Raw genomic sequence first — 8,631 nt, forward strand, 5'->3', positions numbered from 1 at the left:
TGTCATCGATTCTCGTTCGACTAAAGCAGATCGCAATTGTTGCGTCCTGCTGAGTCAAAATTCTACATGTCCCATATTTCTTCATTGCACCACTCCGGGTCAGAATTGTTCAACCCTCGTCAGTCATCGACCGTGCCATAATGGTCGATGTACTGCATAATAAATTTCCAACGAAAGGATCAATTTACCAAGTCAATGTTCTACGCCTGTTTCCAACCGGCGCTGTTCCCATGCCACATGAGCGTGCTAACGCTGCAATGTGCATTCTCTTTTAATCATGTCTCTCTCCTTGTCGTACTATGTATTGATCACTGATTGGCTACAAAATATATAATGACTTCAAATACCTCCAGGTCACAAGAGTTTAGCTTAAGTCAAAATGGTTAAATAAAATCAATCATGGATGTAAAGTCATCGAGTGTAGTTCATTGGAAAAGAACTCCCTAAATTATAAACGTATATTACATGGCTGACTGTGGCAAAAGAGCCATTAGCAAAAGTGATAAAAAGTTGAAAATTTTACAAACATTGGTTCAAAGAAACAAACACAAAGCAGTGCATTTATTTTCCAAAATTGTCATGTGACAGTGAATCCCCAGTGCGTCAAAAGTGCATAGAAAATTACAGTGTGCTCAGCACTCAAAATTAGTACGAGACAATGTACATAATGCGGGAAATCCAAAGCAAAGAACCATGAAAAATCGAGAAGCAATTGTGACAGTGCCAGTGTTAATAAATATTGGATGATCAAGCAACAGTTATTTTCGTCGCCAAACATTCCCAATGCAAAAGACAATTAAATAAATGTCACGAGAAGCAACTGAAGAAATTCGTTAGTGAAAAAAAAAAATTAACTACTAATCAACTGCAGCAGAGACCCCTGCCTGAGGCCGGCAGCGGGGACGGAAAAAGATGCAACCGCACTTCAACAATAGGCAGCGTTTTTCAATTTCATCACAACACCGGAACAGATACGAAGGTGCAACCAGAACCAAATGCCGGTATATGGCGTGCTCTTTAATTTTTAACAAGTGAAATTGAACGTAACACAATGGGAAAGCCCCAATCTAAAACAGCAGTGTCAGGCGATAGCAACGTGAATATAATTAATCAATTAGAGCAGCATTCAGAATTCCACGACGATCCACAACCTCAAATTATGGATCATTATTGTATTTAATATCGCTCAGGTTTTATTTGCCATTTACAAGTGGAATAATAAACGCGTAAAACGTAAAGCTTTTAAAAGGGATGTATGTTTCACCAACAATCTTGATAAGATTTAAATTTTGTGATGAATAAATATTTGAAACTAGAGGACGCTATTCGGTCAAACATAACAAATATCAAAAAGAAATCTAAGTTTTCTGTTGAGAGTAGTGGAAAATATGCTAATACTTTAATATCTCTTAAAAATAAATTAAAATTACATATTTTGGAAACCGAAGAATTAAAAAACGATCCTACTTTTGTGACGCGTTACCGGGAAATTAAAAACGATATTGAACTTGCTCTACAAAGAATGAAACAGCCATCCCTGGATGAAACTAAAGGACTAGAAATAACGGTAGAAAGTGAGGATAATAGTGGAATAGAGTCAGACCCAGACGATATGACGTCGATTTTAGAAATTATCAAAATTGCCTCGACACTCATTCCTGAGTTCGATGGTAGTTATGAAAAAAAACTTAACAGAGTCGTATCTGCGATTCAAGCGCTACAGGCTCTGGTTACAGACGTTAACAAAGCATCTGCGATTCAAGTCATTTTATCTAAACTATCAGGAAAGGCCCGCTCAGCTGTACCTGAAAATCCCTTGGAATTGCAAGAAATAATAGATGCTTTGAATTCGAAATGTGCTACGACTCAAACACCAGAATTACTTCTGGCTAAAATTACCAGGCGAGAAACAATCCGGTGAACTGGCTAAGTTCACCGACCAACTCGAAAAACTAACTCTCCAATTAGAAAATGCATATATCGCAGAAAAAGTTCCAGCCGTCACTGCGGCTCGTTTATAACTAGAGCAGGCACAAATGCATTGGCCAATGGCCTCAAATGTAAAGAGACTCAGCTGATTGTTAAAGCTGGGAAATTTGACACTTTTGCCGAGGCGGTAGCAAAGGCAATTGAAAACGATAAAACACCACCATCAAATACGGTGCTTTATTACAGAGCCCCATCGAGCAACCAATTCAGAGGAGGATACCGAGGTCGTAACGCTCGAGGAAATATTCTTCGAGGTGGAGGCCAGTATAATGGTAGAAATCATGGCTACCAAAACAACTACCAAACGCGAGGTCGTGGTAGATATGCGTATCAAAACAGCCACAGTAATCGCGGTGGAAATAATTTTCGGGGTGGAAATCACCATCAGGGGCCTGTAGCATAATCGAAATTTTACTAATAATATTAGTAGAGTAGCTTGTAACTTGTATTTGTCTGTTGCATAATGAATCTACAAGTATCAATTTACAAGTCTATATTACAAGTAAAGCGCACTAATAATATTAGCAGAATTTACAAGTAACTGTTGCATAAAAAAATTACAAGTGCAAATTATTAGCGTTGGCTTGTAGTTTCTTTTAAAAGTATGAATGGTGCTGTAATTTAATTTACAAGTAGCTTTTATTTTATTATTTCAGCAAAGTAAATATACATCGTTTTATTGTTTTTAACGACTTATCAGAGAAAGAAATTATTATTCAAAGTGCTTTAAATTACCATACAGTGAAATACTTTATGGACTAAGAATAAATTTAGGGGCCCTCCTTAGCCGTGCAGTAAGACGCGTGGCTACAAAGCAAGACCATGCTGAGGGTGGCTGGGTTCGATTCCTGGTGCCGGTCTAGGCAATTTTCGGATGGAAATTGTCTTGACTTCCCCTAGACATAAAAAGTATCATCGTGTTAGCCTCATGATATACGAATGCAAAAATGGTAACTTGGCTTAGAAACCTCGCAGTTAATAACTGTGGAAGCGCTTAATGAACACTAAGCTGCGAGGCGGCTTTGTCCCAGTGTGGAGATGTAATGCCAATAAGAAGAAGAAGAAGAATAAATTTCTCGTTCCAATACAAAACTGAGAATTATGTTTTTTTTTTTAAATAACTCTGGAGAAAGCAGAAATACTTTGAGTGCTGACATCAAGTATTAAAATGGTGGGGTGCTAACTCAAAAGTCTGCTGTTTTCGCTTAAATCGTACTTTGGCCCAATAACCCATTTTTGTGTAAAACAACTTTTCTAACACCACGTAGTTTACATTAATCCACGTAAAAACATATTACCCAAAGCAAAGTTTAGTAACTTTAGTTTACCTAAAGTTGAAGTCGAAACCAAACCGGAAAAGTTCCACAAAACACGTGAATTGAAACCCACATAAAGTACAAATCGCAATAATTAAAACCCATGTCAATCTCAAAAACCACATAAAAAATCACTCCAGTGTGCATTACTTTTTCTTTGTAAAAAATGCCAATACCACAAAATCGGATTGAATCAATAAATTAAAGAGAGAAGGATAATAAATTCGTGTTCCGTGTATACCTATCGCAGTATTCCATGCACAAACATGCAGAAAAACATAAACAAATCATTTATCTCCGCATTGACAATGAACTATCGGATGAATTTTGACAGGTAAATGAATCTGACAGATTTGTTATTTCAACCTTACTAATAATACAAGTACTAATATTATTAGTTGGCGAATTACTTTTATGCAACACAAATTTCAAGTACTTGTAATTTTTTGACTTGTAACTTGTAACTTGTAGCTAATATTATTAGTCTGATTATGCTACAGGGCCCAGCACTCGCGTGTTTTCTATGCCCAGCCGGAAAACCAACCGAACCCCCAATCTCAGAGTGTTGGGGGTCCCCAACAAAACCAGCAAGCGCCTCAGCACAATACACAAGTGGCACTAGCCAATTTAACGAGACGTTAACATGTTTCAATATAAACACTTCATGTACAAATTTTATTAAAGATTCAATTAGACGCGTCTGACCAGGTATGTACTTTTACTGGTAGATACTGGAGCAGACATATCTATACCAAATCAATATAATTAAACCATCTGAACTAGTAAATATTAACGAAGTATGCTCAGTTACAGGTATTACTTCACAAAAATAGAAACCATTGGAACAATAACTACTAATCTAATATGCTCTAATAACATTTTCATTGAACATAAGTTTCAATTAATTGATCGAAAGTTCCGTTACCCACAGACGGAATTTTAGGTAGGGATTTCCTAACAAAATTTCGCTGTAATATAAACTATGACTCATGGTTACTTACAGCATTTATTGCGGGTAACCAAATCGAGATTCAATACATGATAATCTGAATGGATTTTTTGTAATCCCTTCGAGATGCGAGGTTTTGAAAATCATTGATTCCGAAAACCCCATGGAAACTACTTCATGGACTCTACAGAAATTCTTAAGGTGTTCTATGCGCAAAATCAATAGTAAACACAACAAAACATCTCATAAAATTATTAACACAACCTCTGAAATAGCGACAATAAGTAAAAAGTTTGAAAGAAGCTATGAACCTCTTGAAAATTATGACATTTTTACATTTAATGAAGTCAATCCACAAAACAGGCAAGTAAACTTACTTAATGAACTCGATTTAGAAGGTGTTCCAAATGAGGCTAAAACAAGCTTAACACAGCTATGTACAAAATTTTGTGATATTTTTGCACTTCAACAGGATAGTCTAACATGCAATAACTTTTATAAGCAAGAAATTCTACTTAACGACAAAACACCAGTCTACACCAAAATTACCGAATTCCGGAAGTACACCGAGAAGAAATAGATAAACAGATAGACAAATTATTGACAGAAAACACAATTCGTCCGTCAACATCTCCTTTCAATTCGCCTATCCTGCTCGTGCCCAAAAATCGAGCGATGGCATAAATAAAAAATGGAGACTTGTTGTCGACTACAGACGACTTAATAAAAATATAATTGCTGACAAATTTCCGCTCCCTAGGATCGATGACATACTCGACCAATTAGGTAGAGCGAGGTATTTCACAACTCTAGACTTAATGTCTGGTTTTCACCAGATAGAACTAGATGACTCATCAAAAAAATATACAGCCTTCTCCACTTCGAAAGGTCATTTTGAATTTAATAGATTACCATTCGGTCTAAACATTTCACCAAACAGCTTCCAGAGGATGATGACCCTAGCACTGAGCGGTCTTCCTCCAGAAAGCGCCTTCCTCTACATTGATGATATTATTATTGTTGGATGCTCCATAAAACATCATTTATCCAATCTTGAAAAAGTTTTTGAAAAACTTCGAGAATTCAACCTGAAGTTGAATCCTATGAAGTGTATATTTTTCCGAAGTGACGTAACCTATCTAGGTCATCACATATCTAGTGAAGGAATCCAACCCGATAAATCTAAATTTTCAGCAATACTCCGAATATGAACCGAAAAATTCCGATGATGTAAGAAGATTTACTGCTTTCTGTAATTATTACAGAAGGTTTATTCCATACTTTTCAGAAATAGCAGCTCCTCTAAATTCGCTACTGCGAAAAGGAGTAAAATTTGAATGGACCGAAAAATGTAAAGAATCTTTTAACTGTTTAAAGCGAAAATTGTTATCACCTACAATTCTAAAATTCCCAAATTATAAGGAAAAATTTATTCTAAGCACAGACGCATCAAAAATTGCATGTGGTGCCGTATTAGCGCAATTACATGAGTGATATCGAATTGCCAATAGCCTATGCAAGCAGAACGTTTACAAAGGCGAAAGCAATAAATCTCCTCTCGAACAAGAGTTGACTGCCATACACTGGGCGATCGACTATTTCAGACCATATTTATATGGTAGACGGTTTTTAGTGAAAACAGATCACCGCCCTCTCGTCTATCTATTTTCCATGAAAACCCCAATTCAAAATTGAGCCAGAATGAGACTAGACTTAGAAGAGTACAAGTTTGATGTTGAATACATATGCGGAAAAAAGAATGTTGGCGCCGACGCTTTATCCCGTATAGTGCTCGACTCTGAGGAACTGAAAAAAATAACTATACTACCTATACAAACAAGAGCTATGACGAGACAACAAACAAATCCAACTAATGAGGATACACAAACTGAATTATCTGCTGACGAGACTGATCACCTCAAAGCTTATGAATCGGTTAACAATCTAGACGCATTCAACACACCTAAGATTGTTTTTGAAGTAAAAGATAACGTTATAAATTTACGAATTTTAACGAAAAACATGAAAAGAATTATCGCTCAAGAGCAATTATTCTATAACAGAGGAAAATTTAATTTACAAAAAATGTCTGCAGACAATAAATACAATGGCCATAAAACAAACACAAATTGCTAGCACTAAAAAACGTTGACAACATATTTTCATTGATTCCTCGACAATTATTTAAAGTAATATGCAACCAAATTTTGAAAATGTGAAAATCCTAATTTATGAACCAGCCCGGATCATAAATGATGAGGACACTATACAGAAGATAATCGCTGAAAACCGACACGCCTATGGGAGGTCACTGTGGTATAAATAGATTACTCAAAAGATTGAGACCAAAATATTATTGGTATAATATGAAAGAGACCATATCCACATATATCAAACAATGTATTTGAAATGTAAGCAAAATAAGCATCAAATGAATACGAATGAAACTTATACACAGACTACGACACCGACCAATTGTTTCGATCTAATTTCAATAGACACTATTGGTCGCTTTAACAAAATCTAAAAGTGGAAATAGATATGCACTAACAGTTCAGTGCGATTTATCAAAATACGTGATTGCAACCCCAATACCTGACAAACAAGCGAACACATTGGCGAAAGCATTAGTAGAAAATTGCATTCTAATATATGGTTGCCCAAAGCAATTGAATCAGATTTGGGAACTGAATATAAGAACGAAATTTTCGACAACGTATACAAATTATTATCAATTCAACAAATGTTTTCAACAGCATATCACCCAGAAACAATAGGAAGCCTCGAAAGAAACCACCGTTGTCTCAACGAATACCTCAGAAACTTTACTAGCGATGAGAAAAGACGATTGGGATTCTTGGCTTAACTACTACACATTTTGCTACAACACTTTACCGCATACCGATCATTCCTACACACCTTTTGAACTAGTTTTTGGAAAGATTAGCAAATATTCCTAGCCAATTTTGAACGTCACAAAAGTAGATCCAGTATATAATCACGAATCATATATGTATGAATTGAGATATAAAAATGAAACTAGCGTCCAGTAAGGCAAAAACACTGTTAGAAAAAAGCAAAAGGTACAAGAATTCAGAATCAGCAAACAATTTCAAAACCCATATGTATAACAATAGGAGACCATGTTTGGTTGAAGCAGCAGAATAGACGAAAATTGGATCCAGTATATTCTGGACCATTCGAGATTATTGATATAAACCACCCTAATGTGAAAATAAGAAATATTGTAAACCAAGCAGAACAAACAGTTCATAAAATAGAATTATTAAAATTAAATGCATATAATGATAAACTTAGAAATGCATATTATCAATATAATATAGGTTTAAAAAGTTCCAAATAAAAAAAATAGTTAAAATTTTGTAACGAATGATTTCAATATATAAAACCATTCTTCTCTAGCGGGAAGGGTAAACTTAGATGAATAAACTATTAATAAATAAATAAATTAACAAATAAATTGTGTTCTTCAACATTTCGTAATTCACAGCTCTTTTAAATTGTGAGAGGTACTTGAAGTCAATAATAAAATGACATCATGCAATTCAATCATTTTTCCCTATAGGAGGATGGTGTGGCATCTGCATCACAGATGTCATCGATTCTCGTTCGACTAAAGCAGATCGCAATTGTTGCGTCCTGCTGAGTCAAAATTCTACATGTCCCATATTTCGTCATTGCACCACCCCGGGTCAGAATTGTTCAACCCCCGTCAGTCATCTGACCGTGCCATAATGGTCGATGTACTGCATAATGAATTTCCAGCGAAACGATCAATTTACCAAGTCAATGTTCTACGCCTGTTTCCAACCGGCGCTGTTCCCATGCCACATGGGCGTGCTAACGCTGCAATGTGCATTCTCTTTTAATCATGTCTCTCTCCTTGTCGTTCTATGTATTGATCACTGATTGGCTACAAAATATATAATGACTTCAAATACCTCCAGGTCACAAGAGTTTAGCTTAAGTCAAAATGGTTAAATAAAATCAATCATGGATGTAAAGTCATCGAGTGTAGTTCATTGGAAAAGAACTCCCTAAATTATAAACGTATATTACACCGTGCATGAGTACACTACCCTCTGTTTAAGATATCACCCCCAAAGTAGGTCAAAACATGGCGATCCTGCCAGGAGAGCCTGTTCCAGTTGAAAAAAATGAGTAGTTAATTATCCACCCGCGGGAACAACTCCAAGCTGAAAGTGTAAAGCGTTTCGGTTCAATCAAAATGATTGGTTAATTATCTTCTCCCAAATGCGAGGAAGAAGCAATTCGAAACGCAAGTGAAATCTGTCAGTAGTGAAATCTGCAAGGAGCAAAGCGTAGAATTGGACTTATAAGAATACATTGTTCGCC

The sequence above is a fragment of the Armigeres subalbatus genome, chromosome 3 (genome assembly GCF_024139115.2).
Source record: "Armigeres subalbatus isolate Guangzhou_Male chromosome 3, GZ_Asu_2, whole genome shotgun sequence".
Lineage (NCBI taxonomy): Eukaryota > Metazoa > Arthropoda > Insecta > Diptera > Culicidae > Armigeres > Armigeres subalbatus.